Source organism: Tursiops truncatus, chromosome 10, assembly GCF_011762595.2.
Source record: "Tursiops truncatus isolate mTurTru1 chromosome 10, mTurTru1.mat.Y, whole genome shotgun sequence".
Classification (NCBI taxonomy): domain Eukaryota; kingdom Metazoa; phylum Chordata; class Mammalia; order Artiodactyla; family Delphinidae; genus Tursiops; species Tursiops truncatus.
This window is the reverse complement of record NC_047043.1, coordinates 58,582,735-58,594,110: the sequence shown is the minus strand read 5'-3', so window position 1 is coordinate 58,594,110 and position 11,376 is coordinate 58,582,735. Positions and strand designations below refer to the sequence as shown.

Below are 11,376 nucleotides of genomic sequence, written 5' to 3'. Positions count from 1 at the left end.
GCCATTTTAAGCCTCTCGGTCTGTGGCAGCCGCGTTAGGCCGGCCCCGGGAGCGGAGAGCGAGGGGAGGCGGAGACCGAGGAAGGTCCGAGGAGCAGCTCCGTTCCTCGTCGAGCCGCCACTGCAGGCCGAGGACGGTCGGACTACTGCGGCGGGAGGAGCCTGTTCCCCTGAGGTGCTTGGGCGCTCCTTTCCTTACCCTTCTGGGGCTGCTCCCACTCCCGCTTCGGAGCCAAACTTCGTCGCGGGCGCGCGGTCCCGGCGGCGGCTGGGAACCGGGCCCAGCGCAGCCCAGAGGCCCCGGGTGGGGAGCGGGGGTTGCGGACTGGGGACGCCGGAGAGGCGGCGGAGGCGGGCCGCGCTCGGGGGGTGGAGGGCGGCGGCCTGGCCCGGTTCCGGTCGCGCCGCTCCTAGGGGGCCCGGGGGGCACCGCTTTCGGGGAGGGGGCGCCGCGAGGGCGCGTCCTGGAGCTCGGATGGCCGGCGGGGTGTGGGGGGGAGTGCTGTGGTTTCTGTCCGGGGCTCCGGCCGTGGCTGAGTTTGGGGGAGGGACCCTGCGCCTCGGGATGCGCCGGGGTGGGGGGCGGGGTGGGGACGGGGGACTCCGCCTTCCCGGCCTCCGCGGGCAGTTGGGGTGCGGGCGCTGGGCCTGGGACGCCACCCGAGGTCCCATCTCCAGGTTCCCCCTTTCGTGCTTAAGGACGGATTGCTAGGAGGATCGTTAGTATTTTTTTTTTTTAATGCCCTGCCGGTGTGAGTGCGCTTGTTTAAGTCGAAGCAACTTTAAACCTTAGAGGATCCAAACTATTATTGCAGACGGTGCGATGCGCCAGGAGGGTTTGCACAGATAAAAATCCATATCTTGCACGTATATTTTCTTGTACGGTGCAGGTGGGTGAAAGCGGCGTGCAAGGGAGGTCCTGGGAAAAATAAGGGCGAGGGCGACTGGCTTACTGGCTCTTATCAAGTGACCCATGGGATTCAGCCTCTGACTGCTTCGAAAATTTTGTTCGTGGAAATTCTTTATTCAGATAGTTTCATGGCAGCTAAACTTGATTTTGAGAACACTTTCCAGCGGGTTGAATTTTACCCTCGCTACGAAATTGCCCGAAGGAAATTCAAGCGTTGCAACTTCGTTCCGTGTTTTGTCTGGGGAGAGGACTTGGAACAGAGACTTTCGAAGTTCAGTTCTTACAGCCCGCTTCTGAATCCGCTAAACTTGAAAGCTTTGGCAGTCGGATGTAGTTGTTTCCTTCGTTTTCTGTTCCCTGTTGGAGGGAGCATTGTCTCCTACTTTGTATCTTCCAGACATCTGTGGTCTCCCCTCCCCCCCGAGTTTGTGAGTGGTGAATGAAGGGAGACTGGCCTGCTGGTATGCAGAGGTCGGCAGAAGGAAATCGAGGAGTGGTTTTAGTGAAACGAGAGCTTTGTGTCGTGAATAGTGGTGGCTTAGACTAGACAGCAACTTGAAGAGACGGCTAGCCTTTGATAAAGTCTGGGCTGCTGTTTTTTAGATCGCTAAGTTATAAAGTATTTTGTCTGGAACTTGGGAAGCCATTTCATTATTGTCCCTTGGTGTACATTAAGTACCTTTAGCTATCTTCCTGTTAACTTGTCTTCGTCCTAAGAAATAGTGGACATAGCTTGAAATGTTATTTATATAATGCTGCTGTTTAGTATCTGCTTAAATTAGTGACGTAAACTTCTACTTGGGAGGCTCACCGCCCCCCCGCCCCCGGTGTGAACTAAGGCGGCTGCTACATTTATTTTACTTTTACATTTAAACCCACAAATATCTGGGTTAAAAAAAAAAAGTACCATTAAGGTTTGAGAATATCCTTTCACAAAATTTGATTAAGTTGTGCCCAGTATTCATTACTTTGACCTGGTCTTTGTTCTGAAGGCCATGTACAAGGCCCTAAAGTGATTGCAACAGTAGCTTGAAAAACTTCCAGAAGACTATTCTATAGGATTAAAGGAATGCTGAGACTATTCAAGTCTGAAGTCCTTGAGGGGGAAATTAAAAAACTACACTAGAAAGTTTAGTATAGTATGTAACTTAGAGCCCTTGTGGAGTTCTAGGCCTGAGATTCTCCCAGAGGCTAGAGCAGTCATTTAAAATCACTTTCAGGAAAAACCAATTTAAAAAAAAAAAAGTGGTTAAAAAAAAAAAAAACATTTAGCAGTGTTCAAGTGTCAGTAAGTGTTCAATAATTTTCTTTCTTTTGAAATGTTGTCTATTTCCTTTACCAAGGTAATTATGTAGAAAAATGTAGATTCCCATATTAAAACTGAAACTGAATTGAGCTTCCTACTGTTACTAGTGATGAAGAGAATAAAAATTATACATATAAATGAAGTGTATTTTTGTTTTCATAGACACTTCCCTCCTCCACCTCCCCAAATGGGAAAGGGAAAATATGAAGTAGGCAAATTTCTCTAAGGGTGTTTTGAGATTTGGTTCTTAGGAAAACTTTATCTGCAGATATCCTTTTTTATTGTTGGGAGGGGTGGAAAGAGGAGCGTAAGTATTGTTGAAACTAGGAACATGGAGAATTCAAAAGTTTGAATCTCAGTCTTTTATAGTTATAAGTAGCAGTGAACTTAAAACCACAGAAATGGAGTATATGTAGTATCTTCAGCCAAATGAAACTTTTGTGTTATTGAAATGAAACAATATACATCTGTCCAGTTATAATAAGCTTTTATTTCTCTTTTATGGTTTACTAGTTGCTGATAATAATTGTAGAGGAGGAGGTGGTAAATTTTAAGTTTGTACTTTGAGCTTGGTTTGGAAGCGTGCTTGATTGCCAACCCAGGGCAGAAGGGATGAATGCATTTAGAGCAGGACAAACTTCTAATAAAAAGTATTGGCAACTCTTTCGTGCTACATGTTGACTTGTGACATTGGTTGTGAAAACATTAGTTGTGTTAACTTAGTTGTATTCTTGTAGCTCTCTCTTTGTTGCGAATATGGTATCTTTAGTTGAAACACCTTGACTAAAAACATTTTTATACCATAAAAGTAAATAGTAAAACATAGACTAGGAGCTACTGTTTGCTGATTAGTCCAGAGCATGTAGCTGTTGCCTCTTGTACCCTCATTGAGAGGATACTGAGTTGCAGAATCAGTTCTCATTCTTTAACAGACTATTGTTTATGTAATACTTTTCTGATTGTGGTGTGATAGAGTAATAGGCTAAAATAAGTACTTAAGTTTCATGAAAGGAAAATATATGATTTGTATTGCTTGCAAATGAGTAGGAGTTAACTTGTGTAGTTTTTCATCACTTAAACTCTGGAGAAAGTTCTTTATTTCCTCTGTTTACTTAAGAATGCTGTTTTTGTGTTTTACGCAAGTCTGAGCTTGACCAGGTTTGAAATCTAGATACTTCTGTTGAGGCCTGAACCCTGCCTGTATCCTTGAAGTATGTATTTAATCTGCTTTCTCCCTAAGGAAAAAGCAGCTCTTAATAGACAAAGTCAATCACATTAGGAACCCTTTTTAGAGTTTAACTATCTTTGTAAGTTTGTTAATTGTGGGCATCTCTTCTTTTAAGAGAGATTCCCTATCCCCAAAGTCTCCCTCAAACTTGATGCAGTTGAGTGAGAATAGAGTTAGGGCATGTTATTGCATGCTGCGGTCACATTGAGTGCCCTCCAGTGGATATAATGCCAGTGGTATTTTTTTCCCCATCAAGTTTGCGTGGAATATATTTACAAACGGTTTTGATGGGAAAGCATCAGTCAGGGAACCTTTTGAATTCTAGAATAGCTTATTTATATTATTACTGCTAATTAAAAGATTGTCTTGAGAACATGTCATCTCAACCATTATTTGCAGGAGAAAGGTCAAAGTTAAGTTTGGGGTTAAATTTTATTTGTTACTTAAAATAGGAAGTTCTGCTTAAATATATCATAATTATAAACCAAAAACTCAGTATAATTTTGGGGTAAATGATCCTCATGTCTACCATATTAATGAATTACAGAAACTAAAATTCTCAGAAGAAGTTAACAAAGAAGTGAATTGTCAATTTGTCTAAAATCTCTTATACAGTAGAACATGAGTAAGTCTTCAACTTGGTTTTATTTTCAAGGAATATTATGTCTGTGTTAAGAACTGGATATCAACAAAGCTAGTTGAGTCAACTTACGTGAACTCAAGAGCACAATGCCTAGTGACTATAGGCATTTGTGTAGCATATACATTTGTAAAGTGCTGTGATGCACAATACCAGTATTTTGACCTTTAAAATTTTCAGTAAAAACCTTTCTCCACACTCCTATGTTAAAAGTTCTTGCTGTTTCTATTAGTATCATTATTTTATGAAAATACTTGTTTTAAATCAGATTCTGATTAGTAACAGGAAGAAAGCCCATTTAAAAATAGCTTTTAGGGACTTCCATGGTGGCACAGTGGTTAAGAATCCGCCTGCTGATGCAGGGGACACGGGTTCAAGCCCTGGTCCAGGAAGATCCCACATGCCGCAGAACAGTTAAGGCCGTATGCCACAACTAGTGAGCCTGCGCTCTAGAGCCCGCGAGCCACAACTACTGAGCCTGCATGCCCTAGAACCCGTGCTCTGCAACAAGAGAAGCCACCGCATTGAGAAACCCGTGCACTGCAATTAAGAGTAGCCCCCGCTCGCTGCAAATAGAGAAAGCCTGCGCGCAGCAACGAAGACCCAGTGAGCCAAAAATAAATAAAAGCAAACATTAAAAAAAAAATAGCTTTTAGAAGTCAAATGGTCATTTTATGGAAAATTCTCAGTTTAGAAAAAAAAATTTTAACTTTGTATATTTTCCATAAATAGATGCTTGAAATGAAATTTAAAAGTTGATTGAGTAGGGAGGGAAAATGACTATTATCACTTACTGCTCTATTTTGCTCTTGGAATTTAGTATATTTTTGTGGAAACATTGATAATGATTTTTGACTATTTAAGAAATGTATTGTTATACTTCTTTTTAATAGATTTCAAAAAATTATTTAACTTATTTATTTTTGGCTTTGTTGGGTCTTCATTTCTGCGTGTGGGCTTTCTCTAGTTGTGGCGAGCGGGGTCTACTCTTCTTTGGGTGCGCGGGCTTCTCATTGTGGTGGCTTCTCTTGTTGCAGAGCATGGGTTCTAGGCGTGCGGGCTCAGTAGTTTTGGCTCGCGGGCTCAGTAGTTGTGGCTCACGGGCCCTAGAGCGCAGGCTCAGTAGTTGTGGCACACGGGCTTAGTTGCTCTGCGGCATGTGGGATCTTCCTGGAACAGGGCTTGAACCTGTGTCCCCTGCATTAGCAGGCGGATTCTTAACCACTGCGCCACCAGGGAAGTCCCTGTTATACCTTTTTAAAAACATGAGGCAAGATTGCCTCAGCTGTTTTATATAAATGGTTATTTCAGAATGGGTTGTGATCCCTCATAAAGCATCATGTGTGGAATAAGTAATGTCTAAGTCCATAACTAGTATTTGCATCATTTACTGTCTGTAGGTCAAATAGCTTCTATTCCAGTTTTCCAAGATTTTTATGAGATGAGAGTAGATTTGAAAGTTCTCCTGAAAACTATGTACATCTTACTTAAAAAAAAAAATTCTGCCTGTTGAGGACCTAATTTATCCCTTGAAATAGGCTGCTTGTCTTCATTTATATAGCATGCAACAATTTGACATTCAAGATAAGTGACTAAAGTAAGATTGCTGTCACAAACCATATAGGATTGATGTTGCATCACAGTGGGAATAACTACTCAATGTCTCCAGGGCCAGGCAGGTATGGACTAACTGGGACCCTGTGAACTACGACAAATTGGGGAACACATGTCCTATCTAAGCCAGTCTTCAGCTCCAGCCATTGTGTGGGAAAGTAGTTCATGTTTCCACATCATCTGAATTTTTTTTCCCCTAAGAGAAGCAGGAAATCTGGATTAATGTGCATCCCATGATTTGCACACATTGGTGAATGAAATTCGTGTTTTGAGACACTGTAACACAAATTAAATACACCTGTTGGCAGGATCTGCCAGTTTGTGACATCTGCAGTAGTCCATTTAGAGTATAGTTTTTTTATAATGATGATTCTACTAAATGATTGAAGGTAATACGATTCTCCGGGTGTGTATGCATCTGTATCTATGTATACATAAGTATATATATGTATAACTTAGGAAGTAAGATTTGTTAAACTATTAGGTTCATATGTGGCACTTGAAAAATGCCTTGTATCAATTGATTATAGATTAGGAACTTAAAACAGGTTCATATTACTAACTTTGTGAAATCTGGGAAACGTACACTTATAAGTTTAGGAATTAAGATGGGTTGGGTCAAGGAAAAGGAGGAGAAATAACGTGTTTATTACTTGATCATCTTAAGTATAGTTTTTTAAAATGTTTTCTTAAATGAGGTCTCAAAACTTAATATTTGAAGGTACCTAAAATGCTGGGCAAATTCTGGCTGTGTGTACACAATCATGTCAGCCTGAAATTTTATTGATGGCGTTAACTCATGTCCTGGTTTTCAGCCAAAGTCTGCATTTCTGTGATAAACTATTATCAGACTAGATTTAAAACTGAAAAGCAAAGTTTAGGTAATGAAAAATTAATTGAATATTAGTTTTATTTAAATTAATGGCTTACTGCTATTTGGTCAGAATAAATTTATGCAGGCAATTAAGTAGATATTGGTTAAATCTTTTGCTGCTAGGGCAAGGTTTTTCATTTCCAGAGTTTGGAAAGTTAGGTATTTAGTTTTCTGACTACATGTTTAAATGGCAGACTATGTCTGGGCTGAAAACGCAAAACATAGGCCAACGTTGGTTTTAAAAAAAATCTGAAAATAGTGCTGTAGACTGCAATTGTTTTTATATGATATGGTATAGAATGCAAGCCAAACTGATCAGTGGACTTTTCACAAAACATTCATCCCAAGGTGTTCACCCCTTGGCCTGTTCCGCAATCCCCATATGACTTTACAGAGCCACTGTAAAGTTTCTCTTGTAATAGTCCAGAAATTTCCTGCCCCTGATTTCTTTTGAACTTGTTGAAAAGGCCTCCCCCGCAACCCCCCCCCCAAAAAAAACAGTTTGAAAAGTATGAATAGCTAGATGATGCTGGTTTGAAACTGCTTCATGCAGTGCCATTTTGCTCCCGTTTCTTTCCATCTATTAGTTTCTTCACTAATATTCCCATGGTTTTACTTGTGATTTCATAACTTACATGTTGCTGGACTGATATTTTCCTTTTAACTGATGTAACAGGTGTGTTAAACAATTAGTTAAAAAATTGAGGGTGAGGGAGATATTTTTAACCTGTTTCAGTTCTTTGAAGTTCATCAGTCCTCATGGCATACAAAGGATAGCTGTGATAAATCTTATCTTAAATGCTGGTAGCTGATCTGACTTGGAACGAAAAGATGTGCACATGTTAAAGGGTTAGTTAATAAGTTTCTTTTATTAACAGGGTTTTATGATAGCTGAAATAATTGTGATATTTATGTACACACACTATTGTACATTATCCATATAAAATTGTGAGAAGTTAGATTTACTGCAGACTTTCTCGGGAATGCATTTTGAAGATGATCTTAATGATTGTAATTTGCTTCTCAGGGAGGGGGTTGTAAAAGCTGCCCCCCTACTTTATAGTATAATTAAGTGGTTTGGGGGTAAGGGTGTAGGGAGTGAGTCTGTCTTTGAAGTCTTCTGTATATCAGATGAATGACCCATGTGTAAGGGAGGAACAAGGGTTTCTTGGAAATATTTTTCAATCCAACTAACTATGGAGATTTCTAAGTGGAGTTCCATTCTATTGTGTAGAAAGTGCTGAGGTAGACACTTCAAATCTTTCCTGAGCAACTGAAAGAATGTAGCAATGTCAAACATTACTTTATACCCAACAGTTCATTTAGATACAAAAGTAGACACTACATAAATGTTATATAGGAAACATAGTATGCTGACATGGTACTCTTTAGATAGATTCTTATTAGTCTTTCTGGTGCTTTGCTTAAAGTTGTTTTACCTAAAGTTTGTTTAGTTTTTAAATTATTTTATTTTTTTTTAATTTGATATCTTCTCTTGGAAAAGCCATATGAGATATGAGTGAGGTTTATATCGTTGTAACTTGTACTTATGAATGTCCTCTGTGATCCATTTACAAGGTGAAACTCATATCTGATAGTTGTCCTCTATAGGTCACCGTTTCCTGCCTTAATTCTGCTGTCATTTTTCCTAGGTCCGAGTCAGAGTGCCAGCCAGTCTGTTCCCCATAGAATGAAAAGAGGCTAGAAAGCTTAACAGATTAGAAATCTGGGAGTCACTCATAAGACAAAGTAATGATAGTTAAAATACTAAAACTGGATCTTTTTTGTAAGAATACTTACATTCTTGAATCATGCTTGAAGAATGCCCTGACTATATGCCAAAGAGCCTTAGGTTTCTCCTTATTGCCGTTACACCCCAGATCGTATTACATTTCTCTAGAAAGTGCTAAGACAGAAGACTGTTTAACCATCTCTTTGCTCGTCATACTAGTCCCCTTTTCCCCATCAGAAGCTAAATAAGTAGGAACTCCTTCACCTTCTTATCATCAATCTGCATGGATGGAGGGTCCATCTTTATAAAGGAGTAAGCATTATATTCTGGTCAGAGGTCAGTCCTAACACATGCCTTATGTAGGACTTTGTTTCTTTAGTTATGCCTCACTCTTCTGTATGTATTACCCGTATCCCTCCACATTTGAATCCCATTGCTGTTTTTGGTCTCCATCTCCCACATATTATCATCTCCTGAAGTCCATTCATTGTGCCTTCTGGAACTCTTAGTCCTTAGCAAATCCTTTTTATTGTCTATCTGTTCTGGGAATGTTTCCTTCTCTTTCTTGCTCCAGCTGTAACCTAGCCTCTCCGCTGATAATGCTACTGACCTTGAAACTCTCTGAAGTGGTAGATGTTTCCTCTTCTTGCACACCTTTTATTGGTGAATGAAGAGGTAGAGTAGATGTCTTCTTTGTTCCTCATTATCACTTCTTGACCATTCTTTTCCAAAACTTTAAGCTTTGACTCTCATGCCATCAAATTATACCACCCACTACCCCTCCTCATTTCAGTCATCTCCCAACTTTCCTGGGTCATTCCCCTACTTCCTTGAATACCATTATCTCCTGGCTCACTGTCGTCTTTATTTCTGTCATAATTCTTGGTTCTTGGTGATATCAATATCCATGTGGAGCAGTGCTGCTCAAAATGTCACCTGGTCTGTGAACTGTTTGTTACCAGTATGAATTGCAGTAAGGAGTTTGTGCCAAAATGTAACTCACCTGTGTTGCTAAGTTCAGTGTTTAGTTCAGCTGGCTTTTTTTGGTACCAAAACTTTTTTGATGAAGGAAGCAGTATGTTGGTTTATATAATCTGGCACAAGCTCCTTAGGGTGTCGTGGTCTGGTACTTTGAGTAACACTGATGTAGAGGATGCTTCCGCTGTTCTGACCTCTTAGTTCCTTGATGTCCTCTCCTCCAGTGATCTTATTTTTCCATCTGATTCAGCCACCCCAGTACTTCAATTCAAACAGCCTTTCAGCCCCACTGAAACTTACACTGTCTTTCTAAGCTTTTCAGTATCCCTCACCCTCACTTCTACCCAACTGAAATTTCATGTTGAATCATAATCACTTCCTTATATACACTCTCAACAACCTTGTCCCTCTCTGATTTCATGTCCAGTGGTCCTTGGTCTCTTAGTTCACCCCTCTTTATGACTGTATCTTTTTCCTCTCTCCTCAAACCTCCCCAAACCCACTCCCCCATCCTTGCTTTCATCTATTTCCCTTGCTTTCTATTTCACAAAGCATATTGAATAATTGGAAGAATTCCTGTATGCTTCCACATCTGTGACTGTGCCCTTTACCTTCTCCTCTGTCATCATGGACAAACTGCAGTGTTCAGAGATAAGGACAACCAGCTCATTTCTATACTAGATCCCGTTCCCTCTTGATCTCAAGAATACGACCCTGTCATTCTCCTTCTCTTGCATCATTGGTTTTTCCTTCTATGAGCATACAGACATGATATTATTTGTCCCATTTAAAACAAAAAAATCTTTTCTTCCTGTTTCCCCTTTCATCCACCCAGTCTGCTTCTTTTTCGAACAAGACACTTTGAAACAATTGCTTGGATACACTCTCTCCCCTTTTCTTTTCAGCCCCTACCAGTGACCACCATTTTATAAATCTCTAGTCCTCATCTCACTTAACCTCTCAGTAGCATTTGGTACAGTTGCTTGAGACACAAGTTTCCCTTGGCTTCTAGGCCACCGCATCTGCTAGCAGGTTTTATTTCTACCTCACTGGTGGTTCCTCCTTAGTCTTCCTTGCTTTTTCTGTCATCTCTGACCTCTATGTTGTAGTGGCTGAAAATTTAGTCCTTGGACCTCTCCTTTTTCATTGTGTAAATACACTCCAGTCTCATAGCTTTAAACATGGTATTTAATCTATTTGCTCATGGCTTCCAGATTTATATCCCTAGCCTGGATTTCTCCCCTGAACTATAGATCCTGATAGCCAACTTTTCCCCCAACATTTTGGATGTCTCAGAAGCATTCTCAAATGTAATATCTAAAACTGAGCTCCCAATTTCTCTTAAAGCTGCTTCTCTTAGTCTGTCCTAAATGGAACTCTGTCTTTCCAGTTACTCACACTTAAAACCTTGCTGTTCTTGACTGTCTTTATCGCACCCCATATCCAAACCCTGTCTGAGAATTGTGTCTGCTCTCCTTCTAAAATATGTCCAAAATCTAGGCATTTCTTACCATGCCATTTCATAGCCTTGCTGTCCTAATCTTTTGCCTGGATTACTGCACAGGTCTTCTAACTGGTCTTCCTGCTTACACCTTTGTTCCCCTTAAACGTATTCTCAACACAGTGGCCAGAATAATCCTTTTAAAGCAATAGATCATATAACTTCTCTGTTTGAAAACCTCCAGGGGCCTAACCGTCTCATTCTGTAAAAGCACTAACTCCTATGTGTTTGGACTACTCTCTTTATCACCTACTCCTTTCCTCCTCTCACTCTTCATAGAAATAAAACTGAAAGGAGATAAGAAAGAAAGAGAGGAAACCAGTAAAATAACTACGGCAATCATCCAGGTGACAGATGGTGGTGGCTTAGGTTAGGGTAGTAGCAGTAGGCACAGAGTAGCTAGATTGGAGGAATGCTTTGGAGTTAGAAACAATAGGCTCTGCAAACTCAGTAAAAGTGCAGTTCTTCCCCAACTTCCTATCTCCTATCTCGCTTTATGTTTTTCCTTAGGCCTCATCACTGTCTAACATGATAGATATTTTACCTTTTTACCCCCTTTTTCTTAGCCTCCTAGAACATAAGCTCTAGGAAGAC

At 40.6% G+C, this 11,376-nt stretch overlaps 1 protein-coding gene across 3 annotated transcripts in view; it reads left to right on the top strand.

Annotated features, from left to right (window-relative positions):
- Positions 1 to 29: 29 nt before the first annotated feature.
- Positions 30 to 11,376, top strand: part of CTNNB1 (catenin beta 1) — a 46,674-nt gene continuing 35,327 nt past the window's right edge. For all 3 annotated transcript variants that reach the window (XM_073811053.1, XM_019946807.3, XM_019946806.3), the window contains exon 1: positions 30 to 174. The gene's annotated coding sequence lies outside the window, so the exon portion shown is untranslated. The remainder of the gene's footprint in view (positions 175 to 11,376) is intronic.